General features: G+C 44.8%; 1 long non-coding RNA gene across 1 annotated transcript in view; it reads right to left on the reverse strand.

Moving 5' to 3' along the window:
• Positions 1 to 20,238: 20,238 nt before the first annotated feature.
• Positions 20,239 to 25,230, reverse strand: part of LOC139439314 (uncharacterized) — an 86,772-nt gene continuing 81,780 nt past the window's right edge. The window contains exons 3-4 of the long non-coding RNA XR_011649257.1: positions 20,414 to 20,504; positions 20,239 to 20,329 (exon numbers count right to left, since the gene is read on the reverse strand). This is a non-coding gene — a long non-coding RNA (uncharacterized lncRNA). The remainder of the gene's footprint in view (positions 20,330 to 20,413; positions 20,505 to 25,230) is intronic.

Consider the following 25,230-nt stretch of genomic DNA (forward strand, 5'->3'; position numbering starts at 1 on the left):
TGGAAAGAGCTCTTGGCTCGGTTAAGCCTTGACTGAGATGATTGCAGCCCCAGCTAATGCCTTCATTATAGTTTTTTGAGAGACTTTAAACCTGAAGCCCAGGTAAACCACACTTGGATCCTGACCTACAGAAACTGTGAAATAATAAATGTTTATTGTTTTAAGCACTTAAGCTTTGGGGTAATTTGGTAAACAGTAATAGATAACTAATATACCTGGTTTGCCCAACTTCTGCATTGTAAAAGTAACTTTTCCCCATTTATAATTAATAAATCATCTGTGGGGTGATACTTTGAGAACCTATAAGTATCCTACTCTCCAATTATTCAACCAATGATTTTAGCACTGAGCAACTATCCTTGTTGAATCAATGATTGCATTGGTGGTTACAAAATAATGATTGATAGAAATGGCTAAAAATCACATGAAAAAATGCTCCAAATCTCTAGCTATCAGGGAAATGCAAATCAAAACTACAATGAGATGCCATCTTACTCCCATAAGATTGGCAGCTATGAAAAAAACAGAAGAATACAAATGCTGGAGAGGATGTGAAGAAAGGGGAACACTCATCCACTGCTGGTGGGAATGCAGAAGGATCCAACCATTCTGGAGGACAGTTTGGCGGTTTCTCAAAAAACTAAGCATAGATTTTCCATATGACCCAGCAATACCACTGCTGGGTATATACCCATCAGAACTGAAAACAAGGACACAAACCAATATATGTACACCAATGTTCATAGCAGCATTGTTCACTATCGCCAAAAGTTGGAATCAATCCAAATGTCCATCAACAGATGAGTGGATCAATAAAATGTGGTATATACACACAATGGAATACTACTCAGCTGTAAGAACAAATACACTACAATCACACGTGATAACATGGATGAACCTTGAGAATCTTATGTTGAGTGAAGCAACCCAGGCATTGAAGGACAAATACTACATGACCTCAATGATATGAAATAAGCAAACTGCCTCAGAGAGCTAGAGTCTGGAAAAGAGGCTTACAGGAAATCGGGGGGTGGAGGAAGGATGTGAGTTAACGTCTGCAGGGGTGGAATCTGTGATGAGCTGGCGGAAGTTTTGGATCACAGAGTGGTTCAACAATGGCAGCAGAGGAATACTGATATAGGATGTTATTGACAGGATATATATGGCTGACAGGGAGTTATACAGGGCATATGCCCAGGGTGCATAGTAATGTCTAGATGTACTCATAGTGGAAACAATTAAAAACAACAGCTGGGGGCGTACTGGGCCCCTGGCTGGGGGGGTTACTGTCGTGGACCCTGGGGGAGCAGCAGCAGTCCCCCAGGTGCAACGGCAAGAACCAGGAAGGAAGGAGGGCCCAACAGTGGGCTCCTGATACTAATGGCTATGCTTTTGAGCCTATACACCTGCAATAAGAACAAGGCCTAGAGTAGCACTGTGCCTGGGAGTTTCCTCCTGACAGCCTTCATGTTACTCAAATGTGGCCACTCTCACAGCCAAACTCAGCATGTAGATGCAGTGCATTCCCCCCAGCGTGGGACATGACACCCGGGGATGAGCCTCCCTGGCACCAAGGGATCACTACCACATACCAGCTGAAGATGCAACTAGAAAATGACCTTGAATTAAAGGTTCAATATGGATCAGCAGAATATCCCTGTCTACATATAATAACATGACTTCAAAATGCTGTTTCACCTAATGTAAGGGGGAAATGGAAAGCAGAAATGAGATTATAAGGCTATGAGTCCCTAAAAAAGAGTCTGGAGGTTGTCAGAAGGAATGCCCTTATGCACAACTGAGCAGAGTCTAAGAGACAGATAAAGTAGATACAACCCCAGGTATTGGTTCTTTTGAGGGATAAAGAGACCCACGGGTTCTATGGTCATGGCAGATGGGGTTCACTGCCATGACAGATGGCCCTTCTTTGGAGCTGGTGTTTCTGCATGATGGAATTGGACTCAGAGGGGATCTCTTCTCACAACACTTGCATGCTACTTTATTGGAATTGTAGTTGGTGCTGGGGTTTAAGATATATTTAGGGGATTTGAATCTCTGGACTGATAATAAGACACCTAGGCCCAGAGCCTCAACAGACTTCAGCTCCTACACTTTGATTTATTGGACTTACCCCACTCAGCTAACATGGAGTTGAAGAAGGTCAACCACCACACCATGGAGCCTAGAGTGTCTACAACTGAAAGCAGGAGGAGTGCATCCAGTATCCATGTGGAATCTAAGCCCCCACTTGACATACATGTGCAATGGACACAACCAATCCAATGTCCACAGAGAAAATGTGGAATGGGTGTGGGAAGGGTAGCCATGGTGGATGCTGGGTTTGGGGAATGGGAGGAAGAGATGAGATGTGGAGGCGTTTTCGGGACGTGGAGTTGTCCTGGCTGGTGCTTCACGGACAATTACGGGACATTGTAGATCCCCCCAGGGCCCACTGGATGGAACATGGGAGAGTGTGGGCTATGATGTGGACCATTGACTATGGGGTGCAGCGATGCCCAGAAATGTACTTACCAGGTGCAATGGATGTGTCACGATGATGGGAGAGAGTGTTGCTGTGGGGGGAGTGGAGGGTGGGGGCGGTGGGGTTGATTGGGACCTCATATTTTTTTAATGTAATTTTTAAAAATAAATAAATAATTTTAATAAAAAAAACAAAAACAAAATAATGATTTTGTTTACATCTGTCTTTTTTTCATATTTATTAGCTGCTATTCTTCTATAAAGAAATCTCCCCCCAGGGGAGCAGATGTGGCTCAAGTAGTTGGGCACCCACCTCCCACATGGGAGGTCCTGGGTTTTTCTGGTGCCTCCTAAAGAGATGAGCAAGACAGCAAACTGATGCAATGGGCTGGTGCAGTGAGCTGATGCAACAAGGAGACACAACAAGCAGGAAACGGGTGTGGCTCAAGTGATTGGGCACCTCTGTCCCACATGGGAGTTCCCAGGTTTGGTACATGGTACCTCCTAAAAGAAGATGAGCAGACACAGATGGCATACAATGAACAGACACAGAGAGCAAACAGTGAGCACAAGCAATTGAGGAGTGGGGGAATAAATAAATAAATCTTTTTTTTTTTTTTAAAGATTTATTTATTTATTTAATTCCCCCCTTCCCCTGGTTGTCTGTTCTTGGTGTCTATTTGCTGCGTCTTGTTTCTTTGTCCGCTTCTGTTGTCGTCAGTGGCACAGGAAGTGGGCGGCGCCATTCCTCGGCAGGCTGCACTTTCTTTTCACGCTGGGCGGCTTTCCTCACGGGCGCACTCCTTGCGCGTGGGGCTCCCCCACGCGGGGGACACCCTTGCGTGTCACGGCACTCCTTGCGCGCATCAGCACTGCGCATGGCCAGCTCCACACGGGTCAAGGAGGCCCGGGGTTTGAACCGCGGACCTCCCATATGGTAGACGGACGCCCTAACCACTGGGCCAAAGTCCGTTTCCCTAAATAAATCTTTAAAAAGAAAAAAAAGAAGTCTTCCTCCACTTTTTTAGTATCACTCTTAAATCATAGATTTTAAAATATTAAAATAATCAGTGTATTATAATCTTCCACAATAGCTACTCTTTGGTTGTCAGATGGTCCAAATTTGGTTAGTGGAATTCCTTCGAGCTGACACCTGTGCCCTTTTGACATATTCACAAGTCTTTGAGCACTTCCTTACATTGTGGCTTACTTTGTATTTTCCCTGCCCCAGACTTTCTTCATGGTAGCTTTTAACGGGGAATGGTATACAGAAACCAAGCTCTGACCACCAACGTTTCCCATTGCTTCTGGGATGTGTCATTGCTTCCAGACCCTTTCAATGGACAGAACTAGGAACTACTTTTTGATTTAAGTATTTATAGACATAAAGAAAACATGATTCTTTCTTCAATTCAAACCCAACTCCAAAGGGTTTTTCCTCACCTTGCTATTCCATATTTGTATCTCTCTTCCTCCACTGTGAGAACCCTGATTCCAATAGCATCAATATATTCAATAATTTTCTCTATCCTACAAGGCACCTGTGGCAGTTTGAAATTATTTTCTAAATCCTACAAAGAGAGGCATTATGTTTGTAAATGAATCTATTCCTCTGGTTGTAATACCCTTTGATTGCATTAAATTCATTGGAGGGGCCTCTTTGTTTAGATTACTCAATAAGACTGATTCAGCGCTTCTGATTGGCCTATATCAGTGAAGGTGCCATAGGTTGGGTCCCCAACCACTTGCTGGGTCTGATATAAATGGGCTCACAGGGACAGACACAGGAAAAAAGGGAACTGCTGTGTTTGATTCTGCCATGTGAGAGAAAAGACTCCAGTTTTGCCTCAGTTGAGGTCCAAGGAGAGAAGCCCAAAAAGACAAGCCCTGTGCCAGGTGAGAGAGGACTAGAGGATTGATTAAGCATGAAGCCCCCAAGAGTCTGGGCCACGGAGCAGCTCAAGAGATAAGCCTTATGCCATAGCTTGCAGCTGAAATCAGGAAGAACATGGTACAGCTGAACCTGAAGAGGAAGCACAGAGGGGAAGGAAGACACCAGGCAGAGATTGCCCGCCATCTTGCTTCACAGGTGGCAGCTGACTTTGGTGAGAAAGCATCTCTAATGGTACCTTGAGCTGTACTTTCCACAGCCTTGGAACTGTAAGCTTCTACCCCATATAAATTCCCTTTATAAAAACCATCCCTTTTCTGGTACTTTGCATTGGCAGCCCTTTGGCAAACTAAAACAGCACCCAAAAATAGTTTCAGAATTGCTATTCCAATAGCATTCATTACCAACAACAAGCCATCTAAGAAAAGGTCAAGGCTTCTTTGTAGTTCTATTTGTTCTTAGAATATATCCCACTAAGTATATACAGTTAGAGGACTATATTCACAAGTCATTTAAATTATTTTTCTTTTTTGTTTTTCCTGTATGATTGTGTTATCAATTTGAAATGCATTTAGGTTCCTTTATTTATTGGCATTCTTTTTTTTTTAGATACTGGGGCCAAGGATTGAACCCAGGACCTCATATGTGTAAGCCAACACTTAACCACTGATCCACATTGGCTCCACTTTGGCATTCATTTCTAAGGTTCATTTTTTTTCAAGTCTTTTGAAATCATAAAAACTTTTTTTGGTATATAAAGCTTTTACATGATTGAAAAGTCAAAGCTCTATATATAAAAGTGTACTCGGAAGTCTTACTCTGACCTTATTCCCCAGTCTTCCGCTCCATTCCGATCCACCCCCTAACAACAACCATTTTTATTAGGTTATGATTTATTCTCTGTGTTTCTTTTCTTATTCAAAAAGTAGATTACTATGTCTACTCTTTTGTACCTTGATTTTTTTCACTTAATATATCCTGGAATCGTTACATACTAACTCATAGAAATATTCTTCAATCTTTTCCCTGCTGTATAGTACTCTACCACATGAATGCATCATGGTTTATTCAGTTAGCTTCCTCATGGCTGACCATTTGAGTTGATTCTAACATATTACTATAATAAATGTCTTTATGAATTACCTTATGAATATGTGATTTTACATTTGTGGATGTACACTTAGGGTAAATTCCTGGAAGTGGGCTTGCTGGGTCAAGGGATAAGTGCATAGTATTTTTGCTAGCTATTTCCAAATTCCCTCCATAGGAATTATGCCATTTTGTGCTTTCAGCAACAATTAGGAGAATGCCCTTTTCCCTACAGTTTTGCCAAGAGTGTATTATTAAACTTTTGAAGTTTTACCAATTTGGTAAAAACTGGCATTTTATGTAGATTTAATATGACTGTATATCATTATTAGTGAAGTTAAACATCTTTTCATATTTTTAAGGCCCATTTAGATATCTTTTTGTGTGTTTATAAACTTTGTTCATGTCTTTTACCCAATCATCTGTTGAGATTTTGACCTTTTTTTCTCAATATTTAAAGGTTCCTTATATATGGGACAGATTAGCCTTTATCTATGATAAATGCTGCAAATATTTTCTCTTTGTTAACTTTTTGTCATGTCTCAGTTTTTTAAATATGGAATTTATTAATGTTTATAAATTGCACCTGGAATTTTTTTTTCCCATTAGAAAGCATGTATTTGGGATTGGGCTATACTTGGACTGGGTTTCCACACCTCTTGATATCCTAAGGGTCTTCCTTTTGTATAGCACAGTTGTGAGACCTCTTTTACCTTCTGCCAAAAGGAGGTAGGGCAGCGACCCAGCCAGTCTCTTCTGTTTTTCATCTGTTTCCCTCCCAGAAGTCCCACATCCCTGCCCTTGTCCCCAGGTGCTCTGGTTGGGAACGATCACTTAGCTTTCATTGGAGAGGAGGTACCACATGGGAGAGAGAGTTGCCCCATCTCTCTTTTCTCAGCTGGAGAAACAGGCACCCAGAACTGTCCAAGACTTGCATCTGGGATTTGAGTCAGACTTCCCTTTGTCCAGATTTAAATAAATCCACCCATGTTTTCTTCTAATACTTGCTTGATTTCATTTTTTACCTTTAGATTTCTGATTTGGAGTTTAACCTGGTGGATGGAAAGAGTTATGGGTCCAATTTTCTGATTGCCAAAGTTTCAAGCTGGCCCCAAGGAATGGGAGCGGGGGTGGGGTGAGGAAAATAAGCAGTGAACCTTATTACGGTCTGGGCCACTAGGTGGCACCCCTCCAGGTTCATTTCAGTAGGAGGAAATGCTGTAAGCCCTCCGTAGAAGAAGGAAACGACTGGTTCTGAATAATTGGCCAAGAGGAAGTGCTAATGGGAACTTCCCCTCCATCCACACAAACTTGACTTCCGTAGACAGGCTCTGTGCTTCTTCCCCCATGTTAAAAATATCACATCTTCCATTCCATGTCTCCATTTTCCATCAGGAGGTCCATGTAAAGCCAAGAGTGTTTGTTTGTGCTCAAAGATTGCCTTTGCATATTTAATATCCAAAATATCTAAAGAACTGTAACTCAACAGCAGAACGACAAACAACCCAATTGAAAAATGGGCAAAGGACTTAAACAGATGTTTCTCCAAAAAAGGTATACACATGGCCAATAAGTACATGAAAAGATGCTTAACATCATTAGTCATTAGGGAAACGCAAATCAACACACAAGGTACAACTCACACCCACAGGGATGGTTATTATTAATTTAAAAAAAAATAGCAAGTGTTGGCAAGGATGTGGAGAAAGTGGAACTATCCTACATTGCTGGTGGGAATGTAAAATGGTGCAGCCACCGTGGAAAACAGTTTGGTGGTTCCTCAAAATTTAAACAGAGAACTACCATACGACCCAGCAATTCCTCTTCTAGTTATATACCCCAAAGAATTGGAAACAGGGACTCAAACCAATTTGCATAGCAGCATTATACAAAATAGCCGAAAAGTATAAATAACCCAAATATCCACCCACAAATGAATAGAAAAACAAAATGTGGTGTGTCCATACAATGGACTATTATTATTCAACCACAAAAGAGAATGAACTTCTGACACATGAAAGTTTATGATAAGTGAAATAAGCCAAACACAAAAGGAAAATTAATGATTCAACTTATATGAAATATCTAAAATAAGTGATTTCATAGGGACAGAAAGTAGACTAGAGATTACCATGGGCTGGGAGGGTGGGAGAATGGGAAGTTTACTGACTGATGATAAATAGTTATTTTTTTGGACAATGAAAAGTTTTAGTAAGGGAAGGTAGTGATGGTCATACAACATTATAAAAGTAATGTCACTGAATTGCACACTTAAAAATGGCCAAAATGGCTAATTTTATGTAATACATATAGTTGCTACACACACACACACACACACAATTCTATGTGGGGAGCCTCCTTATAATGGGAAGCATATTTTCTTCTGATTGCTGTTGTGGACTTGAGTTCTGCTAACCAGAAAACAGGAAACATTTTCTTCAACATTTGTTGTTTTCAATCAGAGGGACTGAAACAAACAAAAAATTTTAAAACATTCCTTCAAAATTCACAAAGCTAAGTGTAAAAGAAATTTAAATCATTAAACTTTCAAACGCTCTAAGGCAAAAAAAAAAAAAGAAAAGAAAAAGATTGCAATGTCTTCAGGCAATGGGGAAAGGCAACAGAAAGGAAGATGGCCGCTGCCCTGCTTGAGCTTCTTGGAGTGCTGGGCCTGAGAGTGGCCAGACCTGATCCTGTCCCAACTGGCCTGTCATTGTAGGTGTGCTGCTTAGTTTTCTATTCCTCAGTAAAATGGGAAAACAATACCTTCCCTGCCCATATACTAACAATATTAGTGGGATAAAATAGTATAATAAATGGAAACTAGTGCTGCAAAATAAAAGACACTGTGAAAATATGTTTTTACTACTAGTATAATTGCATTTTATCATAAATGGGATATATCTCCTTAGAAAATCTAATAGTCATACAAACTTGTTTTAATAGGCTGCTTGCTATTTATAAGGTGGCTTTCCCATACATCCAGTGTAGCAGTTTGATATTGTTTATGAATTCCAAAAATAGACATTGGATTATGTTTGTGAACTGGTCTGGGCATACTAGATTATATCAGCTTCAGAGGTTTCACTTTGACTTGATTAAATAATGGTTAAGGCACTGATTGGGCCACATCAGTAGGACCTTGAGTCCCCGCCCTCTTGATGGGTAGGGACTCACAGAGAAAATGGCAGAGCAGAGAGCTGGAGTGTCCATAGACACAGCAGAGGCCTCAGGAAGAGAGAGAACCTGATAGTCTACAGCTGACCATGTGGAGAGAGCAGAGCAGCTGAGCCTGAAGAGAATCGAGCCCTGGGAGAGAGATGAGACTTATCCCAGCCTTCAGATGATATTGGAAGAAGCTGGGACCATGGAGCCTTAAGAGGAAGGGGAAGCCTGAACCCTTGCAGACATCAGCAGCCATCTTGCTCCAACATGTGGCAACAGACTTTGGTGAGGGAAGGAACTTATGCTTTATGGCCTGGTAACTGTAAGCTTCTACCCCAAATAAATACCCTTTATAAAAGCCAACAGATTCCTGGTACTCTGCATCAGCACCCCTTTGGCTGACTAATACATCCTGTCTTTTGGGGAAGGGACACAGCCTTAATGAACCAATGGAGCAATTCAAAAAGGACTGCCTAAGGAGAGCCCCCAGGAGGGGTCTATGCTGTGCTTTCATAAGGGTCATCTCGACCCTGAAATTGTGTGCAAATTTAGGTATGTGTGTATTTTCCCCTGCTTATACCAGATTACTAAAAGGGGTTCATGGCTCAATAATGGTTCAGTACCACAGCCCTAGAAAAAGGAGCTCGAGGTCCCTCCTCAGGTGGTTTCTGGAAGGACTGAATTGGTTCTAGTGTCTCTCCAGTCCCCAAGTGACTAGTCTCACTTCTAGCTGTCTGAGGTTAGCTGATCTGAAGAGAGACAGAAAAATGGTGCAAGCAGGACCTGTAGTGTCTAGAAACCAAGGGTGAAACTCTAAGGAAGTATGGCCCCAACAGCAAGCAGCTCAGCAAACAGGTAAAAAAACAAACAATTTAGTCTTGTAAAACTATTTTCTGTCACGCCTCAGTGGTCTTCTTTCTGCTCCTCAGATGTGCCAAGGTCATTCCTATCTTAGGATCTTTGGAGAGGGTCCTTCATTTAAACCAAGGGTTCTTTCTTAACCAGGGGTCCATGGAAATATTTCAGGAGTCTGTGAGTTTGAATTGGGAAAAAAACAACTTATTATCTTAATTTTTTCTGACCTCTAACTGAAATCTAACTGAAATCTAGCATTTCTTTCACTTATGAATGTATACAATAAATTATAGTAGTATTTATTCCATATCACATTACAGTTGTTGCATATCTCAAAAAATCACTTACGCTCATCTGAAACTATGGTAGTTGTTAGCCCTGACGCTAGCTGAGTGTCATAAAACGATCTGCCACTACATTCTGAGAAGGGGTCCGTGGTTTTCACCTGACTGGCAAAGGGGTCCATGGAACAAAAAAGGGTAAGAACCCCTGCTTTAAACTGTTCTTGCCCTGGCTCTTCTCCTTTCATTCAGGTCTCAGCTCGATTGTACCTCCTCAGAAGAGTCATCCTTGATGATACAATCCCCACCAGCCTGATTTATTTTTCCATAGCGCTATTACAATGGAAATTATGTTTTTATTATTTACTAGTTTGTTGTCTGCCCTGTCTGCCACTCCTCCCACCCCCAAGCAGAAGGAAAACACCCTTTGAGTTTTCCTTGCAATATCTGGCACAAGGTAGCACTCAACACGTCTGTCTTGAATGAATTTATGTAGTGGAGCTGCATTCTTGTTGGAAAGCTCTGCCTCAGCGTCTTGGGCTCCTCTCCTCCCTCAGTGCCAGTGCTTAGCCATCAGGCCCTATCTTTTCGACAGACCCTCTGCACCTCCGTGGCTACTGCTTGCTCCATTCAGAACCTCATCACCTCTCTCCTGGGTAATGGTTTCAGCTCTGATCTCTCTCCCTGCCTCCAGACTTTCCTAAAACCCAGGCAGTCCACTGCAGTCCTTCATTCTCCCCTTGCTCCCAGTTACCTCCCACTCTTGAGACAGGGCAAGCAATTTAAGTGCCTGCTTCTGCCTTTGCTTTTTTTTTTTTTTTTGTAAGTAAGTACAGGAGATTGAACCCAGGACCTTGTACATGGGAAGCAGGTGCTCAACCACTGAGCTACATCTGCTCTCTGCTTCTGCCATTCCTGGGACTGCATTGAAGTATTTTCTCCGCAGGATCCCGAGGCCCTGCTTTACGGGCCAGTAGATCTGCTGGGCTCAATAGTGAGGCCCTGGCATGGACATTAAGGAGCAAGCAGCCCAGCAATTCCTTGAGGATCCCTTGAGAAGACATAAGCTCTCACCGCTGAGGCTCATGGGGCTTCTGGAGGCAGCAGGGAACGGTTGGTGGGAGGAGGGGTGGGGGCATCAGCCAGGGAGAGCTTTCTGAGGATGACTCAGGAGCAGGCTGCAAAGGGCTTCCAACAGAACGGACTTGGGGGACCCTAGACTGCCCCCAGGGAGCCTGTTGGCAGATGCTGGGGCTGGCCTGCCCTTGGAAGAGATGGAATAGTGCGGCTTATAGGGAGCAAGATAATCTTGTCACTGCGAGGAATACCTTCCAAGGGTAAGCAGGCAGGTTGTGTAATCACTTAGGAAGAGAGAAGGCAAACCGAGCGAGACAGGAGGCCTTCGTTTTGGTGCTGGAACAAATACTGATACCACAATTGATGATGTGGCCTTCCTATTTCCATCAAAAGCTGCTGCCAGGTGTTGCTGGGTGGGCGTTGGCAAGCTTTCTTTGCTTTACCTCAAAAGAATTCACAGCACAACCGAAGTGAGAAAACTTTACATAGGCTGTTGAGGTAGCCGTGTTCAGAGACTTTTCTGTGCAAGACATTATATTTTCTGCAAGTCTTTATCATTAAGAATATTTATTTATTTTTTCTACCAAGTGCCTAAATTCATCTACCCTCTAAAGATTGTTTTATCTTGTACTGTATGCTATCTCAGAAGAAAAATTGCTCTCCCCAAACGTGTCAGTTCTATTTTTAAAAAAGGTTCAGTGACCTATTTCTGTAATTTTCATAGACACTGAAAGAACAGCAGGGTTTATTTAGGCTCAACTCTGTCTTTGCAATGTTATCCTGCCAGATGTTGCCTAAATAGGCACGGTCTTGCTTTGCAGTAAAGGAGCATGAGGAAGAGGAGCTTTGCCAGGGCAAAAACTCGAGAGCATTCACACACACCCTTCTCCATTTTTGAATTCATGACTGCTGGTGAATTTTAGTCAAACTCTAACATTAGGATATTGCTCAAGAATCAACCATTTCCTGGACAAAGAACTTGAAAAAATAACTCACAAAAGAGGAACTACAACTCATCAATTAATATGTGGAAGAATTGCTTAGCTCCTCTAGTAATCAAGGAAATGAAAGTTACAGCAATGCCACTTTCCCAACTGAATCTACAGTATGAGAAGTCAGTATAGAGATGCCTTCGGGTGGAGTGGGAGAGGGGAAAGGGGTGCGACAGGAGCTTCTGGGATTCTGGTAATGTTCCATTTCTTGATCTGGGTGCAGATTACTCAGATGTCCACTTTGTGAAAATAATTCAGGATTTGAATACTTCTCTGAAAGTATGATAAAATTGACTAAAAAGTTATGTAAAAAAACAAGCTTGCTTTCTACCTATTAAATGAACATATATAGCTAGTGCTAATAAGGCCCTTTTGAAGCTGGAATTTTCATATATTGCAAGCCACAGTGTAAGTTAATACAACCCCTTTTGGGGAACAATTTGGCAACATGAATTTAAACTTAGAAGTGTACACATTTGTTAACCAATAATTCCACTTTGAAGACCCTATATTGGGAAACAAAAAGGTATATGTGCACACATGTATTACAATACTATTTGTAATAGTAAAATTTTTCTAACAACAAAACAGTGAAAGCAATCTAAATGTCCAACTATAGGGCAATGGCTAAGGAAATTCTGATAAACCCACATGATGTTTTATGCAGTTAGTACAATAAACTAAAATGAATGAAGGCAGAAGGAAACACAATACAGTAAGTAGGAAGAGCCAGATATGAGACTGTAGATATGATTGCAGCTATGTTAAAAAACAAAGCAGCAACGATGACAAAACATTCTAAGCAGAGAAAAATTGCCAGAAAATAAATAAGCAAGCAAAGCTTGTGATATATTTTCTTTACTTTGCTGTGTTTTCTAAATTTTATTTAATGAGCCTGTCTTACTTTGGTAAAGGCTGAATTTTTAAAGTTGGTCATATGTGTGCGCATCAGAAGTGGCTTCTATTCCGACTAGAAGGTGCTGCCCTCTGGTTCTCCTGGGTTCCTGCTTTAGTTTCCTAGGCTGCTCAGGTGAATAGCATGCAATGGTTTGGCTTAAACAAATGGGAATTTATTTGCATATTGTTTTTTAAAGATTTATTAATTTATGCCCTGCCCCCCTCCCCCATTATCTGCTCTCTGTGTCCATTCACTGTGCATTCTTCTGTGTCTGCTTGTGTTCTTTTTAGGAGGCACCAGGAATAAATCCTGGGATCGTACAGAGAAAGAGAGAGGTGCTCAATCTATTGCGCCACCTCAGCTCCCTGGCCTGCTGTGTCTTATTGTCTCTCCTATGTGTCTCTTTTTGTTGCATTATCTTGCTGCCCTGGCTCTCCACTCGGGCCAGCTTGCCACATGCGCCAGCACTCCACGTGGGCCAGCTCTCCACTCGGGCCAACTTGCCTTCACCAGGAGGTCCTGGAAATCAAATCCTGGACCTTGTATATGTTAGATGGGAGCCTAATTGCTGAGCCATATCCACTTCCCATTTGCACATGGTTTTGAGGCTAAAAGAATGTCCAAATCAAGGCATCATCAAGGTGATGCTTGCCGGGTTCCCTAGAGGTTCAGCTTCTGGCTGCTCCCTCTGGCTTTCTCTCCTTCTGTCTGAATTTCATTCTGCTGGTAAAGGACTCCAGCAAGAGGACTGAGACCCATCCTGACTGAGGAGAACCACACCTTAACTGTATACCCTCATCAAAAGGTCCTACTTAGAATGGTTCTCACCCACAGGGAAGGATTAGATCTAAGAACACGTTTTTCTGGGGTACATACAGCTCCAAATCACCACAATCCCCCCACAGTCTGTGCTATGGTGCCTCAAGTCACCTTTTGGGGCAGAATGGAACCAGTGCTATTGGGGAACGAACCTCCCATTCCTGCAACACCCACTGAAAACTGTCACTTCTGGGAAAGAGCATATTGAAGTGAGGTGCAAGGAATTCAGTAGAGAGCTTTACAGTTCATAGTTGTAAAGAAGACTCAGTTGAAAGCCATCTGCATGGTGACAGGTTACCTTCATGCCAAGTTCATGGATGGAATTTCTCCCTGTCCTCTGGCTCTTCCATTTCAGTGTGAAACTCACAACCCTGTTTCTCTTTTTGGATATCACCTTCATGCTACTTTCTTTCCACCAAATAACTTGAAAGGCAAGTTCTTGATCAACTTCACGGAAGCCCATCTTCTCTTCCACCCCCTACCCCATATCCCTGTCCCCATTCGCACCAGGGCCACAGATTCCAAGCTGCTCTGGCCCACGTGAGACTTTGTGGGGAGGCAGCCCCAAGCATGGTGCACAGCTCGGGGACAGGACGCCAGTGAGGTTTTGACCCTCATCCCCACTCTTGGCCAGGCACCTTCGTGTGCTTGTGCAATACTTGGTGGAGGCCTTGCTCGTTGACCTCAAGATTGCCAATTGGATTTTCAACCCTGAGCCTCCTTGTCCTTTCCCAGTTATCCAACGAATGCCATCTTGGTATCTGAGGCATCCATTCCTCCACCCTCTCCAGTTCTTCTTCTCCCCCTCTGGTTGCTTCTTCTTCATGAGCTCTCCTCAAATGGTGGGCATTTCCTTAGGAATATTCCCTTCTCCCGGTAGACACTAACCTTTACCTCTATTCCCAAAGCTTTGGTGACCCTGTTTCCTCCCATCTGCCAAATTGAGCAGTTCAGAGTTATGGGCAGGAGAACCTCTACTTGCAGCTGTGTGTGACCTTGGGGAAATTCCTTCATCTCCCTGGGCTCAGTGTCTTTTTTTATTATTATTATTTTTAAAGATTTATTTCTCCCGCCCCCCCCCCACCAGCTATTGTCTGTTCTCTGTGTCCATTCCCTATGTGTTCTTCTGTGTCTGCTTTTATTCTCATCAGGCAGCACTGTGGATCTGTGTCTCTTTTTGTTGCGCCATCTTGCTGTGTTAGCTCTCCGTGTGTGTGGCTCCACTCCTGGTTGGGCTGCGGTTTCATGCAGGGCAGTTCTCCTTGTGCAGGGGCCACTCCTTGTGCAGGGGGCACCCTTACAGAGGGGCATCCCTGCGTGGGCTGGCCCTCCTTGCAAACAGCAGCACTGCATGTGGGCCAGCTCACCGCACGAGCCAGAGGCCCTGGGTATTGAACCCTGGGACCTCCTATATGGTAGGCGGATTCTATCTGTTGAGCCACATCTACTTCCCAATGTGTCATTTGTAATGTGGGATGATAATAGTACTTTCCCCACAGGTTTGTTGAGAAGAGTATATGACACAATGCATGGAAAGTGTTTAATGCAGTGACTGGTCCTTCCAAAGGCCTCTGTATGTGTTAGTCACTGTTAATATAATGAGTATTGGACATCTCCACTTGGGGGGTCCCTCAGGCATCTGGGAGTTAATGTGCCTCAAACCAAACTTATCATGCCTTTAGCCCTCAATATCCCTCTCCTTCATTATGTCTCCATTGAGAAATGACCTCACCAGCCACCCAGACTCTCAAGCCAGAAAATTAGAAGTCACCCTGATGGCCGCTCTCTACACATCATCTGATTTTTCACTAATTCTGTGGATTCTATCTCCTAAATATCTCTTTAAACAAATCATCCTCTTCATCCTCACAGATGCAAACTTGGTTCTAATGGCCCAGTTACCCAGTAATTTCCCTTAGCTCAGGACCAGGGCTACAATCCTGTCCAGGTCCTCCTAAAATACTTGAAATCAGGAAGGAAGGACGGGTTCCAAAATATGAAAGAAAAAAAAAGTACAAAATCAAAATTAACGAATTCTTATTTCAATGACTACAAAATGTAAATGATGCTAACTCTCTTCATTGTTAATTTTTTTATTTTTATTTTTTATTTTTTTAAAAGATTTATTTATTTAATTCCCCCCCCCTCCCCCAGTTGTCTGTTCTCTGTGTCTATTTGCTGCGTCTTGTTTCTTTGTCCGCTTCTGTTGTCGTCAGCGGTACGGGAAGTGCGGGCGGCGCCATTCCTGGGCAGGCTGCACTTTCTTTCGCGCTGGGCGGCTCCCTTATGGGGTGCACTCCTTGTGCGTGGGGCTCCCCTACACGGGGGACACCCCTGCGTGGCAGGGCACTCCTTGCCCGCATCAGCACTGCACATGGGCCATTTCCACACAGGTCAGGGAGGCCCGGGGTTTGAACCGCGGACCTCCCATGTGGTAGACGGACGCCCTAACCACTGGGCCAAGTCCGTTTCCCTGTTAATTTTTTATTTCATTAAAATTTCATTACATTTGAGGACAATTTGTAGGTTTAGGTTTTATTCATGTTGAGGATTTTTGACTGTTCGTGGCCTTTGAGAGAAATCATAGCCAATCATATATCAAATTAATTTTTTACAGCCATATAATTTTAAAAGGAAAGTTATAAAAAGATGTCTCAGAAACAGCAATATAATTATGTTTGATATGAGGTAGGTGTGCATTTAATGCCCCTTCCACGGCTGGACTGTGTCTCAAGAAGTAAGAGTGCCTGGGATCCCGAGGTTTTGTAAGCCAAGCCATTTTATTTCTTTCCAGAAGCAATAAAACAACTGATTAGGAGGCTTCCCATCTCCACCCTTCTCCAGAGTTCAAATGCATTGGGTCAGCCCTGCTTGACATCTTGCCCTGGCTCCCTAAGCCCTAGGAAGAGAAGCCAACCCTGATCTTCTAGGCTGTGTAGGCTCCTCTCCTACCAGCTCCCATAAGCCCTGGGCTTCCTTTTATTACACCAAAAAGGTTTGTTGAGTTGTAATTATCTGTCCCTGCCCATTGTCCTGTGAGATCCCTAAGAGTAAGGACCACTTCTCTTTGATCTTTAACAATGCAGATGCTCCACTGAGTTTAGTTGATTGAATGTATGGCAGGGTGAAAGGGGTGGGCAGTAAGGATACAAAAAATCCCCAAGAGGAGGAGAGGGTGGGTAGAGCGAGGTCAGCACCAGGCGGGTTTGGGGTCAGTGGTCTGACACCTCTAGGTAGGGAGGCTCACAATGGGTCTAACAGTGGGGTGAGGAGCCGGGATAGAGAAATCAGGGTGGTGGCCACTAATACAAATTGGGGGTAGGTGAGACCACCACGTAGGAAGCCTGGGCAGCGTGAGAGATGGCTGATGTCAGAGCTCTGAGATGGTCTGCAACGTGGTAAAGAAGTAGGGGCTGTGAAGTAGAAAGAGGAAGAAAGCTTCAACAGCAGGAAGCTGCGGGAGGTCAGAGAACTGCTAGGCAGAGCTCTGGTTTTGGACTCTTGTGTACCACGTCCCATGCCCAGTGCTTGGCATGGATTATCTAGAGTAATGTACACAACAATTTAGGACAAACCCCTTTCACAGTTGTGTGAACCGAAGCACAGACTGGCTCAGTGACTTGCCCAAGGTCACACAGGTAGGAAGAGAAGGAACAGGATCTCAACTCCAGACTCTACAACAAACTAGATTATCTCCAAGTAAGAATGAGGTTGGAGCTCTAATAGCCGAGGAGATGGTTATTAGAAAGCCTTGGTGCAATGTCAGTGATGAGCACAAAAGCCAAACTCAAGGGGAATCGATGAGTCAGCAGACGGTGAAGAAGGGAGACAGGGAGGAAAGTTTTTTGTTTTGTTTTGTTTATAATACTTTTAAAATTTTTAATTTATTTCTCTCCCCTCTCCCCCACCCCGCTCCCCCCGCCCGTGTCTGCTCTGTTGTCCACTCACTGTGTGTTCTTCTGTGTCCTGTGCTTTCTTTCAGCGGCACCAGGAATCTGTGTCTCTTTTTGTTCTTGCTGTGTCAGTTTTCCGTGTGTGCAGCACCACTCCTGGGCAGGCTGCGCTTTTTTCGCACTCAGCGGCTCTCCTAATGGGGTGCACTCCTTGGGCAAGGGGCTCCCCTACGTGGGGGACACCCCTGCGTGGCACAGCACTCCATGCGTGCATCAGCACTGTGCGTGAGCCAGCTTATCACACCGGTCAAGGAGGCCCTGGGTTTGAACCCTGGACCCTCCATATGGTAGGAGGACGCTCCATCAGCTGAGCCAAATCCATTTCCCAAGGGAGGGAAGTTTTAAGATGCAAAGGGATGTTTGCAATTTCTCAGGTGTATTTTAATTCTTTTTTTTTCCACATCCAGAAACAATTGCCAGCTAATACTTTTACAAGCTTGATTTTTTTGGTTAATTACCTTTAAACATAATAATAAAACCCTAAGCACTTACCCATTGATTTTAACTCTTTTTTCTTAAGGTGGAACTGGCTGTAAGAAACACTGACGACCTTACAGTTCAGTGTTCCACGTTATGGGCTTTCTTATATTTTCTTTGTCCAGACACTCTTTCCCAGAGCCCTGCTGTCTGCAGAGGCATATGGAAAAGTGAGGAAGAAGGAGGGACATCTCCGTCCTTCCTGAAGACTGGGGCAGCTCTACCTCCGTGTCTTAATTCGGAGCTCACCTGGGAGGTGGTGGAGGTGAAGGCTCTCCTCACAGGTCTCTGCCCTGCCAGCCACTGAAGGGCAGCTCCTAGCTGGGAAAGCAAATGCCACCACGAGGGTTCACTTTCTCCTCACTAACACCTTTGTCAGTTTAATCTGATTCTCTCCCGGCTGAGAGCCCCAATTTCTGTGACAGGAAATATTTCTGGCTTGTGAGATGTAAGTTGAAATGAGATGTAAGTTGGAAAAAGGTCCTCTGGACCAGCTGGAGGATCCAAGGGTGTCATGGAGGATAAATTATAGAAAAGGTAAGAGAGGGCATCACACGGTCTCAACTATTCCCAAAGCGCCGGGGCAGGGGTCTCCAGAACCATCCCAGGCAAGGACTGTGTTTTCCCTGCCCACGGCCTGGGCTTCTGCAGTGACACATGTGCTGGGTTTTGTGCTGAGGCATTTTGTATTTTCCTCAACAGGTTGGTGTTCTGCCTTCCTCAGATGGTTACTGAGTAACCAGTTATTTGTAGAAGGCTTGTGACAGGTTCTGCCTGGAGTTACCTGGTCTGTGCTTCAAACCAGCTCATGGTTTGGTGTTGGTGACTTGACTGATTAATCACCTTCGGTTTGACGGCAGAGCCTTGGATTTCAAGAACAGTAAGAATAACAACGAGAACTAAAGCTTGCACTGCATCTTGCGGCTTACAAAGCACACACACGTACCTCAGATCATTCCTTCCCCAAAGTACCTTGTGAGTTCTGTGGGGCTCATTTTACAGAAGAGGAAACTGAAGCTTAGAAAAGTGAAGCACACAGAGAGCTGAGCGTGCTCCAAAGGAGGCCTCCGATTCCAAACCCACTCCCCTTCTCTCAGTATTATAGCCATATCTAGACCTACCTGGAGCAATAATATTGGTGATATAGCATCCTATTCTCTGTAGAAAATATTCTCATGGTTCACTTGTCCGAAGGACCTTGAGAACCTGTGGAATACAGCAAGTGGTCATGGAGAATGAGGGTGACGGCGCTATAGGGGATGCTCCCTAGATGCCGCTCCAACATTATCCCCTCCTGGCCCCTTCCCAGTCCTTGCTAGCCCTCTGGGGATCCCTGGGGCTCTCTAGTAGATTCCACTCCTCCACCTTCCCATTCTTTTGCTAGTAATTCTGAAATCAACGCTCTCCCCCTCCTACTAGATGTGAGTAGCTAGGCTAAGCCTCCCAGGGTGTGCTGGCCGATGGTTGGGCCGGGAGCAGAGTGAGCTTTAGGATTAAGCAGATTATGAGGAGGGCAGAGAGCAACTAGGTCATTGGCTCCTTCCCTGAGCTCCTACTGGGGTCAGCCCCATCTGAATCTATTTTGTGCTGCTCAGATAAGTGAGTCAACAAATTCCTTTTGCTGTTTAAACCAATTTGAATGGGTTTTCTGTTCCACGTGCTCAAAAGTATCACTGATATAAATACCCGCTGGGGTAGAGAGCTCTGTTCAAATAGAGAAAAGGTATGTTGGGTTTTCTGTCCATGTCTTAGCAAGGCTGCAGTGGCTGCAACTGCTCCCTGAGCTTCACGATGCTGCCCAAGGACAACGAGAAGAGGACAGATGCGGGAAAGTGAGCCAGGAAGGACAAAGACCCAGTGAACAAATCTGGAGGCAAGGCCAAAAGAAGTGGTCCTCAGGAAAAGTTCGAGACAAGCGCAGTAACGCAGTCTTGTTTGACAAAGCCGCTTAGAGAAACGCTGTGAGGACGTTTCCAATTACAACCTTATAACTCCTGTCATGGCCTCTGAGAGACTGAAGAATCGAGGTTCCCTGGCCAGGGCAGCCCTCAGGGGCTGCTTAGTAAAAGACTTCTCAAGCCAGTTTCAAAAGACAGAGCTCCAGTAATTTTCACCAGAAACACAAGGGTAGGGATGCGCCGGCTACTGGGGAAGATGCATGAACATGTCCAACCAACTGTACATTTTGAAAAAGAAAGCTTTATTAAATTAAAAACAAAAGGATATATTGAATGTTTTCACTACATGAGACCATGTGGTTTTTGAAACAACTCAGAGGGAAGCAGATGTAGCTCAAGTGGTGGGTGTCTGCTTCCCATGTACGAGGTCCCAGGTTCGATAACCAGTACCTCCTAAAAACAAACAAACAAAAAACCCACTCAGAGATGTAGCTACAGTGATTAACTTCTGTACGGGAGGCTCAGAGAGGTTCATACCTTTTCCCACGGGGCTGTAAACTCCTCACCGTCACGTGGTGTGTCTTAGTCATCTCTCTTTCTGTTGACTGAGATGCTTCAACGATGTTCACTGAAATAGCCAAGGTAACATTTCTGAATCTGGTGGAGGCAGGATTTAAACTCAGGAACCACAAGACATGCAACTTTCCATAGGAAACTCAGTATTCAGGAAAATTACTGAAAAGCACGGTGAGTGATTCCGAGCGTAGTGCGGGCCCTGATGGTGTCTCTCCTCTGCTCACCTTGAATCCCGTCCCTGTTTTGGCTGACCAGAGCCTACAGACACCCCCTACCTCTGACTGCCTCTCCTACTACCAGTCCCCTCACTCTGAGCTCACTCTCCTCTGCCTCTGCCTGAGGCCTTTGCTCTTGGTGTTTCCTCTTCCTAGAATTTTCTCCCCCCAGGTATCTGCTTGGCTAACCTCACTTCCCTTAAGTTTTGTTTTGTTTTGTTTTTTGAGACAGGGCTGGGGATAGAACCTGGACTGTCTCATGAAGGAAACTGGTGCTCAACCACTGAACCACAGCAGCTCCCCTAAGTTTTTTTTTCCCCTTTGTTTGTTTGTTGTTTTGTTTTTTTTTTTAAAGGAGGTACGGGCCGAACCCAGGACCTCCCCTGTGGGAAAAAGGTGCTTAATCACTTGAGCCACAGCCGCTCCCTCCTGTATCACAGGGAGGCTCACCCCAACCATCCTGATTAACAAGCGAACCTTCCCCCTTCCCCCAAACCTCAGGAGCTGCACCTTTCCCTGTGGCTCTGTTGTAGATTCCACTCCTTGCTCTCTACTTCTCTTTTCTCCGTAGGAACCTATTAACACTCTAATTTGTTTATGTATCTTATGTAAGGTTTCCTGCCAGATAACGTCCACTCCCACCCCCACCTCACTCCCTACCCCTTATTGTAAGCTCCTTGCAGGCCAGCCTTTTTTATCTCTTCTGTTCTTGGCTCTATCTCAGAGGCCTCGAGGCACTTTTTAGGTTCTCAATTCATATATTTGGAATAGATAAGAGAAGTTATCTCAGTGGGCTGTGGCTCTTCCTGAAGCAAGAAGGACTTCCTACCAACCATTGAAGACAGGTGATGTTAGAGGGAGAGACAGACAGGGAAGGGAGAGTAATTACATGAGCAGATGTTTGAAAGTAGGAACAGGCAAGTCCTGCGGGAGGCAGGGAACAGACCAGTTGGCAAAAGTCAGACTGTGTAGCAATGAATGCCAGGATTCAGATTTTCTTTTGTAGGCAGTGGGAGGGGAGGGTAAGGTTACTGAAGGGTTTTGAGCAGGGAAGGGACTTGATGCACGTGCTATTTTAGGAAGATTCATCTGTTTGTGAGGGGCTTGCTGGGTGAGAGAGGTCCCTTGCGGGGCGGGGAGGGGTGGCATTGCCCTCCTGCTTCTCCCTCACACGCACTCCAGATCAGCCCAGGGTTTTCCTGTGTCCCATTCTCTCCATGTTCTCTTTGCTCCAAGTGAAGCTGGAATCGGAATCTGAAGATTTGGAGGGAGGAGGCTTTGGCTCTGCCTGCCCTCCTTTCTCTAGATGAAGTTAGGGGAGCCATTCCCATGGCCTCCCGTTAGAAATGCCATTCGGCACTTGAAATGCTTCCTCCTGCTCTCCATCTTCAAATCTGTGCAGTGGCCCCCAATGATGAATAAATGCTTAGAGATATCCCTAAGCAACACTGAAATTCCAAAGGAGTAAGAGGCACGGAGACCTTTGCCCGGCACATCAAGAACATGGACAAATTTAGAATTGGAGCCTTCTGTTACCATTGTGAGCCAAGCTCCAAGAGGGGTAACCAGCCCATTAGCGCAGGATCCCGGAAACTGACTTTTCTGCCATCTCAAACACACACACACTCTCACATACACACATTCATTGGGCCCTTGAAAGATCAAGGCCAACTGCAAAGCACCCATTCCCCAAGACTCCTAATTTATATTGGGAACTAGCTATAAAGCTCCCCCTAGCCCCCAATCTTCTCTTATAGTGATAAAGAGCATTTCACATCACACTAAATGTGACACTTAATCAAAACCCATCTTCTTTAACAAACCCTTAACCTCCAGTACATGAGAGTCACCAAGGCCAAGAGACGAGACAGGGAGCAGACTCAGGTGGCACATGCTTTGATTAAGATGATATGATTTCCTTTTATTGCACTTTCATCAAAGTCATAAAATTCCGGATCTGTCCCCTTTTTGATTTGACAACAGCACATTTCAGTAGAGGTTGACACCAAAAAAAAAAAAAAAAGAGACCAGGACTTGTTCTCTCTTCAGCCAGGGAGTAGGTGGTAATTTCTCTGAATCCTCTTCAGTAATGATCTTCAGATTGCCTGATCCTCCCAAAAGCAAGTTTTGCAGGGAACATGGTTAAACTAAAATGCAAACCTGGGTCCTTTCTTAATCGGTATCTAAATACCCTTAATCTATAGGCCCAGGAAAAGACCTCCCCTTCTCTGCCTCCTTCCTTGGGTCTTTTTTTTCTGAGACTTAAATCCTCCGGTGAATTCTTTCACCAGATTTCTGAGGCAGGAAATTTACTTTCCTGCCAGTAGTACTTTAGATAAGATCTTGAAACTTCTGGAGACTCTAAAAACCATCCACTTCTCTAGCATGGGCCATGACTTTTCTCATGATCTTTATAGGCTTTTGTTTTAAAATTACTTAACCATTAGCTGCACCCCAGTAGAACACATTTGTATCTGTGAACACAATATACATTTATTGAATTCCAATTATGGGTGAGGCACACAAAAGAGATTTATTTCCACTTTCAAGAATCTTTCAGTCTTGAGGTAAAAGGCAAAAGTGGGTCTAAAGAATTGCAAAGCACAGATGGTTCTGCATTCCGAAAAAGGTTTGAGCACCTGGCAAGAGTCAGACCCTGTTCTAGATCCTGGGATACAGCAATTTACAAAGTGGACAATGCTCCTGCCTGCAAGATGCTTACATTCTAGTGGGGATAGGATAACATTTTCAACTTTCAAATATTTGGCTTTTGAGCACTTTCAAGCCTTAGACATCTACACTATCCAATCAACCTTTTGTAGCCTAAATTTGGACTTTCATGTACCCACTGACAATTGAAATGTTTGAGCTGTTGCAGCCAGTGGTCTGCAGTTCAGTGTATGCAGACTCAGTGTCTGTGCTGCAGAGCTGGTGCTCTTATTAGTCAATAAAAAGTCAGCAGAAAATTTTAAAATATGAAAGTGAAAGTGCCCTTGGTAAGACGTGTCATTCTCATAAACTTATTATAATTGAGGAAGAGATCGAAACCATTAGGGAGGAGTAAAAGCAAAATTAAAGAACCTATTTAAATACTATAGAAACTTCAGATATTGAGCCTGACAGACAAGGTATAATTAGGATTTTTTAAACTGTATTTCTTGGCCCTCCACCAGCAGTCTTTTCTGTTGGCGAGTGCTGAGGTAGGTTTTCAGGAGCAGCTTTCTGCTCCTCGCACGCAGGAGGGCTGGGTGCTACGAGGAGACCTGAGAAAAGACCACGGCATGTCCAGCCCTTCAGATACTTTACCTTTCCCTCAAGACATAAAACAAGATAGAATACCCAGCATGTTTCAGTGCAGAAGGGAAAAAATGGTTTCCTAGAAAAGGCTGTGTTGTAGGCCAGAGCCAGAGGAGATAAGGAAATAGCAAAGCATCCTATTCCACCCAAGACCAGGCTAAAGCTACAGTCTGCAGACCAATCTAGAATGGGAAGGTGGATGCTGCTGCCAAGGGCCAAGCGGGGAAGAGGGTAAGTCAGTGCAAGACTCTGCTTTAACTCTTCTAACAAGAGGCTTCCTCTACATTGCCCTTGAAAAGCAGCTTTATCCTGTCCATTTCTGTACCCAGTTCCTAGCTCAGGCATGCAATTAGTCCTTTAAATGACTCTGTCTAACCAATGCGTGCAGGAAGACGCCAGCACCCCGCTGGGACTGTGTCACACGGTTCCTGAGAGCTTGAATAGCAGGAACTTGCCTTAGGAGTTACTCAAGGGCAGATGGAGCTTGCCTGCTTTCCCTCCTGCAGTCCACTGAATGACTCCTGCAGCAATGCAGATGCTCAGGAGGAAACCACAGCCCCCAAAGCCACAGAGCCCGACAGCTCATCCTCCCAGCCTCGGCGGACTGAGAACCAAGAGCCCCTCCCTAACCCCTGGAGCCCCTCGCCCCCCACCTCCCAGGCCCCCCGGGTCCACTGGGGATGGCACTGGAGGATCGGGGACCAGCCAGGTGCACTTGACAGTCTCAAACTCTTTGGGGATCAATGCGGCTAGCCTGGGGTGAGGGATGTTCAACAGCCCAGAAACGCAGGCTCTCCTCCAGCAGATCTCTGAGAACCCCCAGCTGATGCAGAATGTGATCTCGGCCTCATACATGCGCAGCATGACGCAGACGCTTGCCCAGAACCCTGACTTGCTGCTCAGATGATGGGGAACGTGCCTCTCTTCGCGGGAAAACCCCAGCTGCAGGAGCAGCTCTGCCTGCAGCTCCCAGTTTTCCTGCAGCAGATGCAGAACCCAGAGTCATTGTCCACCCTTCCCAACCCCACGCCATGCAGGCGCTGCTGCAGGTCCAGCAGGGATTGCAGACCTGGCAGATGGAGGCCCCCGGGCTGGTATCCAGCCTGGGGTCCTTTGGGATGTCCCAGCCCGCAGCCTCCGTGGCTGGAAGCAATGCTGGGTCTGCACCCGAGGCCGCCAGCTCCTCGCCAACCACCCCAGCCACATCGACTCCAACAGGGGCTTCCAATGCTCAGCAGCAGCTCATGCAAGAGATGACCCAGCTTT

Source organism: Dasypus novemcinctus, chromosome 7 (genome assembly GCF_030445035.2).
Source record: "Dasypus novemcinctus isolate mDasNov1 chromosome 7, mDasNov1.1.hap2, whole genome shotgun sequence".
Taxonomy (NCBI): domain Eukaryota; kingdom Metazoa; phylum Chordata; class Mammalia; order Cingulata; family Dasypodidae; genus Dasypus; species Dasypus novemcinctus.